The sequence below is a fragment of the Haemaphysalis longicornis genome, unplaced genomic scaffold (assembly GCF_048455015.1).
Source record: "Haemaphysalis longicornis isolate Haplotype H1 unplaced genomic scaffold, Haemaphysalis longicornis Haplotype H1 scaffold_12, whole genome shotgun sequence".
NCBI classification, from domain to species: domain Eukaryota; kingdom Metazoa; phylum Arthropoda; class Arachnida; order Ixodida; family Ixodidae; genus Haemaphysalis; species Haemaphysalis longicornis.
The window spans coordinates 92837638-92857116 of NW_027526225.1; positions in this window are offsets into that span (position 1 = coordinate 92837638).

The following is a 19479-nucleotide window of genomic DNA, read 5'->3' on the forward strand; positions in this document are numbered from 1 at the left end:
CCCAGGTCTCGTTTCTAAAGGAGCGTTCATGTTTCCTTAATCTAACAATCGCAAACCTCCCTATCTGGCCAACGTCCGTCTTAGGGCAAAGGCAAATTTCACACCACATTTCTGGTGCACTGTACAAATTTAGACCCATAGTATTTCCCGGCATTTTCATTGGTGATGTCTCGGCCGCCTTCTGCACTGCCTGGCAAATGCTCCTCAGCCATGCAGGAGCGCTGTATACAACCCTGAAACCATACCTTGATGCTGCTTTTCGTACCCCTTGCGACAATCTGTGGATATAAGGCACAACCGCAGGCTTTTCTCCTCCCGAGACGTAAACATCGCCGCGAATACTAGCACTTTTTACCTCCTCGTGACAGCGCACGTTCCAGATACCTCGTATTTTTCAGTCTGAGTAGCTGAGCACATAAACTTGCCGACACGGTGCATTGGCAAGACTTTATTACGGATGCGTAAATGCACTACTCTGCGAGGCTATCCTTAATAACCTAAATAATAATATCTCGGTTTCGTAAATCGCACAACACACACAAAAATTGAACACCAAAGATGCGAACAAAAAAAATTGTAAATGTGCATTACTACGCGAGAGAGCTGCTGCGTAGACAAGATTTATTCACACAGACTTCTAGTTATTACCTTGAAGTTCAAGACTTAATAAGAGTGGATGTAGAAGTTGGCATTATCACTTGCTCGTGAGTGTCCTGTTGCCTGCCACAGGGTTTAAAAATCATTTGGACTCGTTGCGGCTTAGAGAATTGAAAGAAAATTGTAGGAAACTAACATTGTGACAGATTACACAAACTTTTCGGTTTACATTTGGCTGGAACCGGCGTGGCCAGTGCAACTGCGAGTGTAAACCCCATGTGGAGGCAGTTATTTTCTTGAAACTGTTTGTATTGCTGATTACAAGTTTTCGCTTCAGTACATTACAATTTTGGTTTCTAAAACGAACGAAGAGCACCGTATTCGTGTTAGCCTTCAAGACTAGTTAGCGTAGAAACGGTTGATTTTATGTTTCTATTTCAAAATGTAGCTTCAAGCAAATCTCCAAAACAATGTTATGTTGTCTTTCATTTTTTTTGTAAAAGCTATAAAACATATTTCTACCCTCCACCCGTGGAGGACAGGCCGCTTTTCCCGGCACATATTACTTCCCTGTTAAAATCGCCATCGTGGCTAGGGGAGTATGCATATTTCGTGATTTCTGGCGCGTCCGATGTGTTACGCCACACCTTACTGTGCCACAGACAATACTACCAACGGTACAGTAGTACTGTAGCATGGATAAATGCTTACAGCTGCAGCATAAATGCTATGACTTGGTTTATTATAACATATATGTTAAATTTGTTCGCAGTGACCGCCCGCAGTGCAAGGCCAAATTAACAAGACCCGCACTTCCAATCAAGAAACGGCGTTTGCATATACCTTATGAATGCCGAATACTTTATGAATTATTAACAATAAGTGTTTGACACATGCAGGTTACATTTAGGCTCGATCTGAAAGCTTCCATCGCATCTCAGATTATAATGAAGAATCCCGTAAAGCGTTTTGCGATTGCAAGATGAACGGGATAAATCAGCGCCGCGAGCAGATAAACGGTTTCGTTTTGGGAGGGAGGTTTATAATTCGTCTGCAACAGGTCCCCTTTCCCTCACACACGAGTAACAAAATTTGAAGTTCTTGCAGTACACGTTTATGTTAAAAAGCAAAGTGGTGTTTAAACAAACAGTGCTAATGAAAGGGCAGGCGGGACCAGTGCTAGGCAAATATATAACGCAATAATGTCATTAGTTTTTGTTCGTGTTTACCTTAGTGGGGCCGTGTGTTTAAGGTGGAAATACATACTCCCTCACATGAGGGAAAGCTGCACAAAAGATAAGAAAGGTATGCGCCGTGGACCCATGTATTTTTGTTCGTTTTAAGTTTTTGTTATAAGAATTGAAGCTTGTCGGCGAAACGCATCCTTGAAAACCCGGAAATTCCTTGCCCCCACAGAGCTCCGAGCCGTGGTATCGATTAATTATACGGTCAAAAGATGCGAGACAATCAAAAGCCGTGCACACAAAAATTAGCGTATTAGTGTTGTCTTTGCCAGAATGCGTAATGCAGAAAAAAACCAAAAAATATTGTTTTTTTTTCTTGCGCGCTAAGGGAAACCTATGTGCAGTTTTCCTAATTAAAACGCATTTCTAAGGTGGCGATACTTAACATGTGAGCGCCCTTTTCTGCACGAATGACGGCATGCCATTAGCGCTGCTTGGTAATTTCCCCTGGATAGGTCAAAGCCGAAGTTCAAAGTCGCCTGGAGGCTGAAGGATACCGCGATAATTTTCTTGCCCCGACTTGCACTCTACGGGTGTGACCAGTGGACGCTTGCGTGTCCAGTATGGCGGCTCACCTCTCGGCACAAAATGCGACGCTGTGTGGACGGTGAAAATTTATATGACTGCTGAAAAGGGGAAAATGCATTAACTATTGTGACATTGAGATACATGAAAGGCTGGGATGGTCACAAAAAACAATGACAGTGCATGGTAAGGGGTACATGGTTGAGCGACCTCGTCATGAACCTGTAAGTGTTACTGGTTTTATGCTGTTGCGTTCCGGTTTGAATTCTACCGGTGATAAAACTAAGGGTCCAAACTTGGTTCCTGCCGAAATATCGCTTCGGTAGTGGTTTCTTGCACTCCCACAATCCGGTAATGAGAGTATATCTTTATTTCATTTTCATTTGGTTTGTTTTACTGTACTTTAAAATACAACTACCTGCACTGAACGCCCAACTAAACAAAGTCAGCTTCCTCCAGAGCCGTGGAGCGCGTTGTCTCCTCACAGGTTTTTAGGGCGAAGCTCCTCTTGCTCGGGCCCTGTCCCGCCCCTCATTGCTGCTGTACACGGCACCACGATGATGATTGCGGCAAGATCCCCCTAGGGATTGGCCAACCAAAAATTGGCCCAACAGGTCAAAACGTTCAACGCGTTCTTTGCTACCCAACAAGGAGGAAAGGAAGAAGAGGTTGTCGTTCTTCGCCGGCGAGCTCAAGACACGTACCGGGGGTACGTGACACAAGATGCTCTGCAGAATGTGACGGCCAAGGTGGCTAAAATGTCACACACCGAATTCGCCAACTTACCCATGGAGATTCTCATCGTCCCAAACAAGCCCTACATAATCACCACAAATATCGACGTCGTCGACGGGCTTTTCAACGGAGCGGTCTGAAGTCTCAAGCTTTGCGAGTGAGGAGTAGTGGTCTTGACGCGGCGGCGCCCGGTTTCGATCCTACGACTCTCTGGCCGCGATGGGAGATACGTGGCGCAATTGCCACTGCGCTACAAAACCGCGACGAGAGCATGGCTTCGAACGCACCTTATGTCCTTCACTCATGCATATGGTGCGTGGCTTCAAGAAGACCTATAGCAATGTTTCACGGTTTCACCGATAAGCATTTTAGCTTCGCCCCTCTCATCACCATCCACTTCGTGGAGATGGCGGGATTTTTTCCAAGCTCTGTCCTAAAGGCACGGGACATCCGTACAAAAAACGTGGACTCCGGGTTACCTGTAAACTGCAGGGAAGTGCTCGCGCGACACTTTGTTCAACTGTATTCCATAGCACCGACATGAACAATTCAGAAGACCCTTCGCATGGTCTTTTAAAAAAATACCGACCCTTATATTTAAGCATTACACAGTAAAATACATTCTACTTTCGTCATGCTGCGAGATACAACCACCTCAATGCCTATGGAAGACAAGTTACTTCGCCTATTTTCGATTTAAGTAAAGGAAAACGTTGCGGTGGAAACTTGTTATAAAAGCTGGGCTATATGTTTGTAGCTGATTTTGAAAAAACTAACTTTTTTTTTTGAGAGTGTCATTTATTTTACGTGTGTTTACGTTATTGTAGGAACTTCTACCAACATGTACCTTTATATACTATAAGAAATGAATGAGATAACTTATGTTATAAAATCGCTGTGTCTAGAGTGCGTCCGACGGCCGTATAACCACTCCACCCAAGTGAACCGGATTTCGGCAAAAAAATTTTTGGTCCGGCACTTCCTCCCTGTCACTAATGTAACCCCACATAACCTAACCTGAGAAAACCTTAAGAAAAGACAGCAACAATTTTAAACTATGACAATAATATTCGAAAGTAAAGAGGCACAGAAATGACGCAAGCAACCGATTGTAACGACCCCCCTTTCGATCAGGAAGCAGAGACGGAACCCCTACAACACAATGGCAAACGCTCTGCCCGTTGCCGGCCTAGTCTAACAAATCCGAGTTGCGTTGGACGCACCCTTGCCGTGGTTTGCAACGCTGAGTGAGAGCGGGCTCAGATGGCGCTCTAGACACCAGGTATGGTAATAACGTGGATTTTTAGAACTTTTTAGGAAACCACTAAGCTTTCACCACCCAAGGCAGAATTCTAATCAAATAATCTATCAATCTATTAAGCAGTGAACGTGTCCACAACTGCATTTATGATCACGAGACGTGCACATGAAAGTCACATACTGCGACAACAGGGGTACTGTCATCGGAACAAATCCAAGGCATCAGGAAAGTCCTAGAACACCTGAGCAGACCCTAGAGGTTCAATCACACAATGAATCAGCTATACTTGGAAACAGAAACACAAAATCTGACAAGCCTTGGAAACATGCAAATCACAAGTGGCACTTTACAATAACAAGGCAGTAAATTAAGATCAGCTAGTAACTTCACACCAATTGTGCTCATACATGAAATGTGACACTTCTACATACAATTGAAAATGATATAGCACGATATAAAATTTCACAAAGGGAAGTTATTATTCATAAGTGTATAAGCAAAGTTAGTGTACAAAACATATGCGAAAGCTCATATACGAAACCTGACCCTAAAGGGAGAACTTTTTCCGCAATGCAGCAAAGTACATTGAATGAAGTTCTTTGTACAAACGATAATTTAGGAGTTTCGGCAAAATGCATTTCAACATAGCAAAGCTGCAGTTATTTCTACATTGTGGAATTTTAAACGTAGTGGTCGCTCAATGCCATACGGCTGTTTTCATGGGATAAGAAATGGAATTTTCTTGATAAATCGATGGTTCATTTGTATTGCTTTCTTAAAGATAATTCCAAACCTGTGGTGAAAAAACCGAGGCAATTTTATGTCGCGTGTATATTGAAGCAACCCGAGCTTCATATGATACGCAAGCGATATCACGGTGGGTCTTCTTCTGCAGGATTGGAAGTTTTAAATATTCGTGTGGTGATGGTTACCGAAACAAGATAACATTATTAGATAGAGATGACAGAAAGAACTGTAAAGGCTTAGTTGAGATTTATCCAGTAAAATATGACTTACTCCAAAGCATACCGGCAAATATTGAAAGCGCAATATACTTTTTACAAATGCGGGCGTTGTAGGTGTAGGCGTAAAGATTATACCTAGTAATGCACATGACTCTACGTACTGAATAACTGAATAAGAAGATCCAGATGTATTACTCGAGAACCTGTCACGCGAAAAAGCAAGCCTTTGTTTTCTGTTTGCTTTTAACTAATTTACGCAGTAACATCCCTCACACAAATAGAAGACGGTTTAGTGTGGCGGTAAGGTGAGTAATACTTTTCGATGAGAAAAAAGGGGTAGTGCCACCCACAAAATAACGTATTTTGCCAACTTGCTTATCTAACAGATGCCATTTATGTAGAGACTGAACAGGAAATGCTCAAATAAACCACCCTGGGGTGCACCATATTCTGTTTTAGCGCAACCGGAAGGCCAGTAGGTAATAGTGGCATCTTACAATTGAGAGCCTAACCACGATCGTCATGATGTTCGAATTTCGCAAAAAAAACTCCCTCATTCCCGCCCGGTGGGAACCGCCGTTAGTCCTGAAGGCTTTCGATTGTAATGGCCACCCGTACTCTCTGCACCAGTCGTCTCTGCTATCAGAAGTGGGACTGCGTAAACGGCTCCCCCAATTTCTCAAGTAGTGTCGGGGATAGGAATGGGGGTTGAAAATTGCTTCCACCCCCATTCCTGGAGGGGCAGAATGTGCATCTGGTTGCATATAGGGTAGAATACTTCACATGAAGAAAGCTTTTCTGTGGGTAAGAATTAGTTTGCAGTATGCGAAAGGTTGTACCTTCGTATCGCGAGAGGTGTAGGTGTTGGCTGTGCCCATTCACTGGCGACAGCTTCGAAAAACATTCTCCGCGGATACACAAAAACCCAAAACCCTTCGGAGTATTGTAGCCCCTATCGGTTTTTAAAATTCCTGGATAACTAATGCAACCCCGTTGCTTATGTTAGCACAGAAAAATAAATCACAAAAAGTGGCAATCGCTGTACTTTCAGCTGAATTAAGAACGGTGTTCCTCTGAAATCATTGTCAGAGATCTACAACAATCGTCGCAAGACGTTACAGGGAATTTTGTACTGGCAACGGCATCCGCCACACAGAACACATGGCTATTAAACGCAGCTCCCCTGTTCGGTTTCTGGTGTAGCATATCATTAAAGAATAAGCTAAGTTAGTGTGGGTATCGTCGATTCTTGAAAGTGTTGCTTGTTTGGTCCAATAATCAATAGAGATAAATTAATTAAATATATCATGGAATTTATTTTAAATCAGCCTTGAAGTCATTCTTGTCAATTTCCTTTTCGTCGTATATCAACCCCAACCACATGAATCAGGACGTTATCTTTCACTTTGTAACACACGCCTAATACCGGGGTTGAAATTGCCGCAGCATTTCCACCGTTTTTGTTATTTGTGGCCGACACCCCTCTTCCGTCCTTGGTTCCGCTTTCTTTTCCTCCCCGGTATATGCAACCGTCCAGGCACCGGATCAATTTGTTTCCCGGATAGCGCGTCCGGAAGCTCGCCCGATACATCACTGAATCCTGCCAGAACGACGGGAAATCTTGTTATTACGCTGCTGACCTAGATGTCTCCTTTCAACCTGTAGAAGAAAGGTTGCTTTCAGCGCCTCTCCGTCCTGCAGGTCTGTGCGAAGAGTTACTGCCCCCCTTCATTGGCCCCTACAAAGTCCTTCGGCGAACCTCTCCAGTGAACTAATTATCATTTCCTCATTGTGGCGTCACCGACCATTGGTGCCACGGTGTTGAGATTGTGGACGTGTCACGTATGAAGCCGTTCGTCTAGCGTTCTTTATCCTCTTGGTTTTCGGCTAGTTTCGTTGCATCGGTGACCGATGCGAAATAGTGTGAGCACAGTCTTTCAGTTTTAGAGGGTATAATGCCCTGTACTGGTCAATCTCACCGAAACGAGCACCTGCCAGGAACATTCCCATTACATTTTCCGTCTTCATTATCGCATCACTCGCCATCATCATCTCGCCCACGGGCGCATTCGTTCTTAGCGTCTGCTTCAGCTGGTTTCACACCAAGGTTGATGACGTCATTGTCCTGCAATAAACGATTCACCACAGCCCCTGGTCCAGGTCTCTCATTATACAGAATATTTATTTTGCTGCAGAGGCAAAAGGCAGACCCTTTATTCATGACGTGTGGAGGCAGAAAAACCAGCTGTTGGTTTTTGAATTTCTTGTATTTTTGTTGATATTTGAAGACTGAGTTGTGTATATTTGTACGGAGTACTGCTTTATTGCGTTTGGTGGCGTACCTGTCAGTTAAAGTGTACCGTCCTGACTGCCCGGTCATTATTGTTTTGTACCACATCTTGAATACCAACTAACCTTCTCAGCATATATAACTACACAAAGTGTTAGCGGAAAGTACCAAGGCTGCCCTTTGAGTGGCACACACCGTCAAACACCCGGCTTCTTAGGCAAGAAAACATTGAGAAAGATATTGAAGTTTCACTTTTACTGGAAACGATTGTGATCGTTAAGGAGGGATGGGTTTTTGCCAAGGCACTCCGTGTCCCAAGCAGATAGCAGTGGTTCCTTAAGAGTTACCGCGTCCAGACAGCATGCCGGCATTCTGAAGGTCGCTGTTAGGGAGTAAGCTTCATCATGTACACGTTGGTCATGTGCCTTAGCATACACCGAAAACTGAGAAAACAAAAGCAGCCAGCCCAGTTACACCACGCAGTGCAAGGAGCATCCTTTCTTTGTTATTTGTTTGGTACAGCTGCACGGCATAAGAGTTCGGTAGAGCTAAGACGAGCTAACGCTGCTGTCGTGCACGGGCTATGCCCCGACATTCGCTTTACACAGCTGATAGGGAACATGATGCCAAATGGCACAGGGTACCCTCCACACGAAGAGAATTGATTGTTGTTGTCCGGTCAAGAAAATGGCCACCGCTGTCATAAGTACATGAATAAAAGTGCAATAATGATTTGGTGGTATTTGAATCTCCATCTCCACAGTTCGCGTCCGATGCTACACCACAGTGCTATCTCCGCATGTAGCCAGCTATAGAGCACTTTCGGTTCGCAGTATTTTTAAGCGTTTATTTTGCCACATAGCGTACAGGGTGAACGTCAGATCACAATAAGAAGAAGAGGCTTTTAGGCGAACATAAAAATGTTACCTTCTGGAATAAAGACACAGTGGACCACGATGACGCCGTGGTCCACATAACGTAGAACGATGCATCGTTTAAACAGAGCGACTCACCGTTGAAACCAAATCAGGGCATAACTTCAGTAAGTGGCAGCGGTCAGCGTCACTCTAGTGCTAATCTAGGCAACGATGAGCTTTTCGTTTTAGGGGCGGAGCTCCTCTTGCTCGGGCCCTGCCCCGTCCCTTGTTGCTGCTGTATACGGCACGGCACATGAATGATGATTGCGGCAGGATCCCCGTACGAATTTGCCCACCAAAGATTGGCCAAGCAAGTCAAAACGTTCAACGCGTTCGTTTCTACCCAGTGAGAAGGAGAGGAAGAAGAGGTTTTCGTTCGTTGTCTACGAGTTCGAGACACGTACCAGGGGTACGCGGCACAAGACGTTTTTCAAAAGGCGACGACCAAGGTGGCTAAATTGTCACACACCGAATTCGCCAACTTACCCATGGAGATTCTCATCGTCCCAATCAAGCCCTACATAATCACCACAAATATCGACGTCGTCGACGGGCTTGTCAACGGAGCGGTGGGAAGTCTGAAGCTTTGCGAGCGAGGAGTGGTGGTCTTGACGCGGCGGCGCCCGGTTTCGATCCCACGACTCTCTGGCCCCGACGGGAGGTACGTGGCGCAATTGCCACTGCGCTACAAACCGAGACGCGAGCATGGCTTCGAATGCGCCTTATGTCCTCCACTCATTCGAAACGTGTGCGCTGTCAAGAAGACCTATACACAGTGTTTCATGGTTTCACCGATAAGCATTTTTGCTTCGCCCCTCTCATCATCATTCAAACATCGTGGAGATTGCAGGTTTTTTTTTTCGGTCGAATGAGCTTGCCCCTGCCGGCCGCGGAGTGCTGGTAATTTTGTTCCTTCCCAAATTGCGTGGCCTGACCCTGTCAGCACTCCCCTCACTGCTGTGAACTCGCAAAGTTGAAGGCCTTTTCTATCCTTATCACCAGTCCCCGCCGGCCTACAGTGAACTTTCTTGCAATGCATTATTTTGTTGGGGAGGGGGGGACAAGAAACTTCCTTTTATATATCATAAATTTGTGCCCAGTTGCTGCGCCAAAAGCTGCCTTAGCAGCTTGACGATGCCCAGCACACCGCTACGTGGCAGTAAGGGCCGACAACAACACAGAAAAAATAACAGAACATGATATACATACATCCAATATACGTAATTTGCAAACAAAAGCTTAAATACCATAAAACCGTCTTTCAATTCAATGGCAGGTTACATACATTGGTAGGCAGGATGTGCTTTCGGATGTAATATATTCAAAATCAATCCCAAACTGCAAAACATTAGAGGCAAGAAATAAAAACCAAGCAGCACATTTGCAACTTGCAGAGAGCAAAAAACTAAAAGAAAGTCTGCAGCTGTCATGATAATTAGAAATTTGTCTACATGGTCAAAAATTTTTTTCGGAATTCCCAAAAATAAAGTTTGCCGTGTGCTTATAGCTGTTTAGAACAGAAGGGAGATTGTGTTGTAGCGATTGTAATTGAGAATTGGTTCTGACATGCGGGATGAACCAAGCATCAGAACTGCGGGTGCTAGCCAAGTTTCAGCTTTGTCGCAAAGAAGCCAGGCGAGTAATATAGTCTCTATTGGGGGGGGGGGTGAATGAAAAGTTGCACAAAATTCGATATACATGTGGTCTACTTTCACAATGTTGTACATGGGAAATATATTTACATATGCTGTCTACATGAGCATCCCAACTAAGGTGAGCAGAAAAAATGACGCCAAGAATTTGATGCTGAGACACTAAGTCAATTTTGCTACCCGCATATACAAGCGAATGTTGTAATTTATTTATTTTATTTCTTGCTCTGAAAATAATTGCTTTTGGTATCACTGTAATAACTTTTATTCTATTTATTGCGACCATATTTGGAGCTTCTCTAGCACGTCATTACATTAGGCAATTAAGTTATTTTTGTATTTTTGTCAGAAGGTAATACGGTGCTGTCATCCGCTTATGTGATAAATTTAGCTGTTGTATATACCAAAACAATATCACTAATATAGGCATTAAAGAGCAGTGATCCCAATACGCTCCCTTGAGGCACAGCGGTTGTTATCGATAAAAACGATGATCGGAAGGGACCTATGCATACACACTGATTCCTATGCTTAAGTATGACAGGAGTAGTTCAAGTGGTCCACCTCTAATCCCAAAGGACGAGAGTTTATTAATCAGTATGTTATGATTGAGGCAATCAAATGCCTCGGTAAAATCTATGCATTACCCCAAAGTGTAAATATTATCTATTATTATATATTTATTGCATTTCACCTCGCATATCATATTTACATACATACTCTCTCTCATTTCTGATTATTATTGGTCATCCATCCGATTAGCCTAGAAAGCACGCCTTGCAGCTTTAGACACCAAGCGGGCCGCACGTCCATGTTTCGTCCGTATAATCACGTGGCTGCATTATGGCTCACTCATGTTTATGTAAGCGTCACAGACGTCCGCGTGCCGAGCGTTATGGGAATGATAACAGTGTATATTCCGTATAATAAACGCAGCCACCAGCTACGTAATAACTTGCTGTCAGATAAGTGCTTAGTCTGTTGATTGAAATCCGCTTTCGGGGCACAAAAGGTCCTCCGGGCTGGTTTTAGTTTCTGTGGAAGCTTGCTAGCCGGTGGCTACAGATCCTTGGGGAGTCAACCCAAGTGAGGAATTTTGCAACACTGCTCAGTTTGCGTGGCAATGAATGCAGTGACACAAAAGCGACACACATTAATAAAAAAAACCAGCATGAGCTCTGTCTAGCAAACAAGTACTCATTTGAAGAAAAATGCTTCTTACGTACAAAACAGCACATATGAGCGTTTACGAGCATGTGTCGAAGAATAAAACCTCCAAAGGGCTAACCACAACGACGTGGGTTCGATTCCCGTCCGCGTCGGCCGCTGTTCTGATGAAGGCCAAAAGAAAAAAAACGCCCTTGTGTACCACATTTCGGCGCACGTTAAAGATCCCCCGGTGGTCAAAAAAATCCGCTGCCCTACGCTAGGGCGCGCCTCTTGGCCTGGGTTGCGTGGGCGCATTAATACCTACAATCAACCAAACCAGAGCATTCAAAAGAAGGTATCCAGATCGAACGCGTGTCAATTATTTGAATCGAAAACGCGTCTTCGCATCTATCTGAAGAGGCAATCTCACTTTCATTGAACATAAAAGGGAGGGAAAGAATTAGGAGATTGTAATGAAACCAATGTCCGATTCCTAGGACGCCATCTTTATTCTCTCAGAACGAGCTCCCCCGCTTCTTCTTTCTTCTTTTCCAATCGGCCGCCGTCCTCTACGCTTCACTGGCAGATTGCCGCTGACCTCATTTGCAGCTTCTCCTTGACAAAGCTTCGCGCCTTCACACTCGGCCACACTGCGATGAGGCACCCCCAAAAACTGTGTGTCTGGTCCACTGGGCCTGGCTCGAGTGTCCACCCATGAGCAGGTGAAATTCCCGTTGTACATTTCCTGCCTTTGAATGCTTCTCACGGTTCGGTTCGGGTCTTGCTTTCTAGTTCCTGCCGGAGCTACAAGTTTTTCCGTTGGCGAGTGAGATGTCGCTATTTTCGGGCTGATGTCCTTTGTGATGAAGAGGCACGTGACACGCTCTTTGCAGTAGGATTCTTTTACGATGGGCTTGCCGCAGTTGATGATCTGGTAGTTTCTTTCTTTGCTGAGTGACTCTGCATTTGCTTCAGCGTTCATGCCTTCTGAAGGTTCGTCGTCGTCAGCTTCAACAACCGCCGCTGAAATGTGCTGGTTTGTGACAGGTGCATCCTTCTGTGGTTCGTGCTTTTCGCCACCCAGTTGGATGTTTCGCTGCTTTCTACGTTTCCCCGGCATGTCTTTGTGTTCAGCTTCACCGACCTTAGCCATCTCGATCGTCTTGTCGCGTTCTGGTGTTGACAACAAGCGCTCAGTGAGGTTGTTGAAGTAGCACGTTGCAGTGGGCGCAAAGTGATCTTCCGCCGTCACCTTGGTGGTGTTGAAGTGCTCCAGGGAACTTCCGGGCGTCATGTCATTCTGGTTCGAGGGTGCGGGCTTCAAGATGCCCACAAAGTTGTAGAATCCGCCCTCACATAGCGGACTCGTGGTGACGGACGGGGGTATTGACGCAATGGGCTGCTGCTCATGCGGACTGTGGTTGAGGGACTGTGGTGATTGGCTCTCCGTCCGCGACAAACTCTCCGAACCTTCTTTGGGAGCCGAAGGTGGCTCATCTTTAAGGAAGGCCTGCATCGGCAAGGAGGAAACTGTCGGCTGGTTACAGGCCTGGTACGGAGACTCGGCACACGTGGCTCCTTCACCAGTCACAATTGGAGTCACCTTGGTGGTTGCCTCCTCCTCCTCCACCACTATCATACCATTCAATTGAGGACCAGGGCCACGGTACTCCTCCGGGGTCTGCACCGATGTCTGTAGGTGAGATTCCTGTGGCTGCCGGGTTGCACGGTGCTGCAATTCTGCAGCGACGCGAATAACGTCATGCGGTGGCTGCCCCGCCAAGATTGCAGCATGGAATAAGTCAGCCAGGCCATCGACAATGTACTTTTTCGCGGCAGGAGACGGCCAGTCAAGGTTCAAGCATTTGAGCAGGTATAGCTTTTCGTATACGTAGGTGACAACGTTTTCGCCAGGGCCCTGGCGTCGGGCACACATCTGCATGAAGCGGTGACCGTAAGTTCCGGGCAAATCTCCAAAGGCCGCAATTAATGACCCGCTCCAGGTTGCCCAAGTCGAATGCGAGTCACCTTCGCACAGGTGCCATGCTCGGGAGGCATCACGTAGGCGTTCTTCTACAAACGAGCATTTGACGTGTTCAGGCCATGCGAGGTGAGCGGCAATGGCGTCGATCTCTTGTTACCACCGAACAGCATCGTCCTGGAAACCTCGAAATACCGGGACGACGTCCATGCGGGTGGGGGATAACGCGCTGCAAGGGACTGTGTATCCCGGACCGGGAATGACGTCGAGAAGCCGCTGACACGCCTCTGTGAGGGCCTGGGCAGAACAAAAAAGTGTGGCTGGTGGTCAGAGCAGTAGTAGTCATTGCGAAAAATTCGTCACACACGGGGAAGAGTTCAAAGTCTGCTGAAAATACGGCGCGAACGGCGGACGCAGCGGCGAGTCAAGAAGTCGGCCGCTGGGGAAGGTCGCGCCCAAGGCGGGCTCGCCTGGTGATGGGCTGTCCAAGAGTTCAGCGCTCGTGCCGGTACAGCGGCCCCACCGATAAACTCGGGCAGCAGGGCTGGAAGACGTGCAAGGCTTTCGCCGCTGCTGAGGGCCATCCCTGCGGCTGGATCGCCGCGAGCGAGAGCAGGTCCGAAGGCTGGGTCGCCTCAGGCTTGAAGACTGGTCGGCTGCGCCACTTGTAATGAAACCAATGTCCGATTACTAGGACGCCATGTTTATTCTCTCAGAACGAGCTCCCCCGCTTCTTCTTTCTTCTTTTCCAATCGGCCGCCGTCCTCTTCGCTTTGCTGGCAGATTGGCCACTGACCTCATTTGCAGCTTCTCCTTGACAAAGCATCGCGCCTTCAGAAGACTTATTCGCAAACTTCCCAGACGACCAGAACTCATATTGTCCCAACTCGAACCGACAGCGACAAACTCGATTGCCTCATTCGCAAAGCAACAAAACAAGCTTTGGATCTCCCGATGAGCACGTCTACGGCCAAACTACTTAGCATGGTGCTCCACAATACCATAGAGGAGCTCATCGAAGGACACCTTTCTAGTCAACGCCTTCGACTTGCCCAAACCAAAGCAGGCCGCGCGGTCCTTCGAAATATTCAATGGTCATGCCCTGACAAGACTCACCTGGTCACCGTCCCCGACACTTGGCGCCAGTCCATTTTTGTGCGCCCCATTCCCAGAAATATGCACCCGGACCTCCACCCTGGTCGTAGAGAAGCCCGAAGCAAAGCCCACGAAAAACTTTACAGCAGCCGATCCGACGTAATGTACACAGATGCGGCCAGTAACTCAGATAACCAAACTATGGTGGCAGTGGTAACATCTAAGAACGCCCTCATCACCACCGCTTCAATCCGGACAACTTCCTCCCTGGACGCTGAAGAATTAGCTATTGCGCTCGCCCTTACCCAAACCACATCCAAGATTATATTGACGGACTCGCAAGCCGCCTGCCGCAGGCTCTTGTCGGGACGGGTGGCCCCCGCCACAAACCGACTTTTGAATGAACATCCGCCTGCCCATCGGGTGGACATTGTGTGGACTCCCGCCCACTCTGCACTGACGGGCAACAATTTTGCTCATCAACAGGCTCGAGACCTCACTCACCGAGCCGCTGAGACCGGGGATGTTTCCGCACCTCTCCTCACCTACCAAGAAATCACCCAATACTACCGAACCACGAGACACACCTTCCCTAGTCCTCACACATCTTTGACCAAAAGCCAAGAAACCACACTCAGACAAATTCAAGGAGGTACTTTTCCCCAACCTATCCGTATGCATTTACTCTTCCCTACACAGTACTCTGATAAGTGTAAATTCTGCCACGAACCAGGAACTCTGGCACACATATTATTCGACTGCACAAAAAACTCGGACCTTCCGCCTCTGAACCCGTCCCCTTCCCCTGAGCAGTGGGAGATACTGCTGTCCAGCTGTCGACCTGAGGACCAGCTCCTGCTTGTGACCAGGGCTACGGCAGCCTGGACAGCACATGGGCTCCTGGACTAAGGAACCACTCTCCAATTATTGCGTAATAAAGTTGTCTCTCTCTCTCTCTCGCAAGCTTCTCAATTCACAGCGGTGGGAGGCACCGGCACTGGGAAGCCCGTGTCCAATGACTGTCTTATGGGATGAAGCCCAGATTCATATCGTAATTTTGTGCGCTTCGGGGATTTTCTTTAACAAGCTGACCTTAATACGCAAAGGCGACTCCTTTGTGATAAGAAGCGCATGCGTAGTAGAAAACGTGCATTTGTAAGTGTGCGTATGCCTTTGTTTATATACGGAGATCCTTCAGATGCGTGTTCGAAAACCTCCCAGCTTCCTCTGCAAATATGGCCGCATGATAAAGGTATCGAGTTCACAGAAGGTATAGACCACACCACACATCCTGTTTTTTTTTTGTTCTTGAAGACGCAGCATGGTCTGACTTGATTTACGCTCTTCTTCGGTAAAGGGTGAGCATAAATAAAATATCAAGTGATGCCCAGCTCTTTTTCGGCTTAGCGCCTACACCGCGTGTTTAACCTGTCGTTCGTATTCCACTGCTATTCTTGTATGCCTGTAACCGTTTCCTTATTTGGGTGCCTGTTAGAAGATATGGGGAGTCGACTGAAGCGAGCAAACAACCCCACCGAATCAGCAGGGCACAAGTGTTGGAGGGGGTGGCCGTCTGATGTGCGGCTTTCGCCTACCAGAGCGGTAAGAATGAGTCACAGCCTTGAGCGAAACCACAGAAAAAATATATTTGAAAGTGCAAAACACTGTGCAAGCACGGGGACATGTAATGTTAGCGACAGGTAACATAGAACGAATACAAATGCGGGAAACAGTTCAAATAGAAAATGTACAATAATGAGCTCTAACCACAAATATTACAGGGTAGAAAAGTAAATTTAAACGTAAACAGTTCGATGCATGGACGAGACAGAGTCCAACAGTATTCACCGACCGGGGCGGACAAAGCACTGCTGTCGAAGGCGATTGAGCTACCTGTGCAGCGCGGCTTCGTCGTAGGCCAGGTCGTCGAGGCGCTTACGGTGGTTTGAGGCCCGGCAGTACGTTGGAGGCCTCCAGGGCGCGGGTCGCCGATGGTGGTGCACAAACTGGCAAAAGCCGCTGTTATACCACGACGTCCAAACGTAACAAGTTTGCGCCAGCCCGGCTTCTTTCTTGATAACGGCGCCGGCGCGGAGAGAGAGGGCACAACACACGACGCGCCTGCCGCCATCGAGCGCACAACTTCCCTCTTTCTTCCTTCTGGAATGATTGGTGCGCCTTAGCACTGGCCAAGCTGCGCTCGCCCCCTCGAAAGCGCTCGAAGCTTCGACGAAAGCTGAGCGACGGAGGTTTTATTTTAGTTTTTTCTTGCCGAAGAGCCGGAGAATGGGTGGAGTTACCGCCGCCCCATTCGAGGGGGTTCCAGGGTTTTCCGGGGCCAATAAAGAAGAAGTTGAATGACTCGGACTACTGGGTTACCAGAATTAGGTGCTGTACAATATTATGAAAAAGGTATACGATACTTTTAAACTTAGTTTGTGGCAGAGCTCGCAGTTTTAGAATATTAGGAAATAATATTTACAAAACTCACAAAGTCTGGTGCACGCGTCATTCACGCTTAGCGAACAAAAGATACAGTGCGTACTAATAAAATATCAAGTACAGTACAGTTGTTTTACATAATAATATTTTCACGTACATCGTTCGCGTACAGAACAACGCGAAAGGACAAGTTCAAGAACAATACGGTCTTTCTGAGATAACGAAGAACACAGATCAAGCTTGTCCACATGACAGAGTTCTGGTCAGTAATTACAAATGGGAAACTTGTAATTACTGTGGGAAAGTTTAAGCAAGTGGGAAACTTGAAACAAGTGAGAAATATGCAGAATGTAATCTAGTGCAAATGTCTAGTAGGCTCACACCCAATGAGTGTGATTTTGTACCCAAAAACAGATACAATGTACTGGTGCAATAAACGTCATAATAAACTTTAGCAAATATGTTGTTCGCAAATATTAAGATGCAACCGAAAGGTTCACAAATGCCACAAGTTAACTCCAATATTACACAGCAAAAGTACTGTACAATAGTGAAAGCAATGGTCACGCAAAACGGAACTAGTACGTGAATACACAGCGATGCACAGCAGAGCTAGAATGGCAACATCAATGCAAACGTCGCGTACAGTGCAATAGACAAATAAAGAATACAATGTTCAAGTGCAGCACACAACCTCAAGATACAACTCGGTCACACAATTCCACTTATGCACGCATGAATGCCTTATCTTGCATTCTGGCTATTTATCCGTGTCCATCGGACGCTTTCTTAGCTGATCGTGCGGCACTCTTTCGTTCGAGAAAGCCCGTATCCTACTGTCGCCCGAAATGACAAACTCCTTCGCATTTCCCGCGATACCGGGCCCACAAACTTGCTTCAGTGCCTGGGCCTTCGTCAGGGGAACGTTCGAGCAGCTAGAAACTGGTTGGTGTCCCTTCCCACCTGCTCGTCTGAACAAATTGCAGTAGAGATGTTTTGGGCGCTGTTCCGCAGTGCTGGGGTCCTGCTGCCATGTGAAAAGCGGTGTGTGGCGTTAGGTGTTTGAAACTGGTGTTCTTGTGCGTTCGGGTGGGCACGGCAGGATCGGTGACCGTCTCGTGTTCTAGTGCATGCAATAAGTTTTTTAAGTATGGCGTACGCTCACGTGGGCGTTCGGTACGCGTGTGGACGGGCAGGTGGACGTGCGTGGTCATGTGTGTACCAGCTGGCCGAAAGTGAACCAATTTGGGGGGTATAAATTTTTGAGTTCTACAAATTGGATTTTCAGCAAAAAAGTGCCTTGGTTATAACCACTGCTCCTTTATTATTGATTGGCTTCAGACCTGGCATATCCGGAGTCGTTATGAAGCTAGGATGCTAGTGAAGCTAGCTAGTGAGCCCAAAGTACAGCAACATAACGAATACCCGCAATTAGGGAAGGGGTACATGTCTGAGAGAGTCGATCCCAAATCCGCCCCCAGAACAAGCACGGTAAACGACAAAATAGCGAGTGTAGCGAAATCTAATGGCTGATGCAGTTTTCACCATACTTATTTTCAATTGATATATGATTGTTTAGTGAAAACATAGACTTAATCTACTGGTAATCTCTAGCAGAATAACAAACGCAATGCGGTGTTCGCGTTAACCAGTGAAGCACTGTGGTGATGACTCGCTGATTTACAGGGCGGTTTATTGCCGTTCGTCTTTCGAAATATCGATTTAACCGTCGCTATGTAAGTATCAATATGCAATAAAGGTACGCAAGCGTTTTCCTTGTTCACATACAGAGTGTTTCGGTTAGATAGGCCAGGAACCTTTTCTTGGCTCGGCCGTCTTAGAGCACTATTATATTGGCCGTTGTAACTAAATGGAGGGAGGGGGGCAAGATGATGCGAGAAAACGTGCTGTTTAGAACGCTCTTTATCATCAAACTGCACAAAAATCGGCTGCAAAAGCCCAGACCTTCGGCTTGCGTAGTATATCTCACTTGAGCGCAATATTTAGTCAATATCTGCAAAACACGCAAGTGTTTTGTTTAAGCTCGCGGCATGCTGCGCCATAACACAAATATCACAAATCCCCATAACACAAATATCCTTCTGGTTCTAGGAATTTAGCTGTGTCGGCTACAAGCTCAACAGAACAATTGTTACTGTACAAATAGGTTGTGAACTATACGAAACATACATGCACAAAAACGCTGTGCCTCAATGTGGTATTTTCAGTTGTATGTTCTTTAGAATTAAATAACCTCAGTTGTGAAGACGTTAGCAGCATCAATTTCCACTGTAGGTACCTAAGGTATGTCTATATTATTCCAAAGGTACGCGATCTTTTTAATTCGGCAAGGCTGATACAGCTTAACCTGCTGTCGAAAACTGCCTCGCCTAAATAAAATGAACTGAGTAGAAGGAGCTTATTCAGAAGAATTTTTTACGTGGCTGGTTTGGTTGCCAAAGAAAAGCTGCAGAAGTCGACTTCCTGTTTCACGCGGCTCATATAATCCAGAACGCTTTGTGTTCTGCAGCACGTAGGGGGATTGCATATCGAAATTGAAACGGGAGTGAAATGGGATTAGAATGCCTGAGGCCGTACTGCCACATTGATCTCATTTTTTGTATGC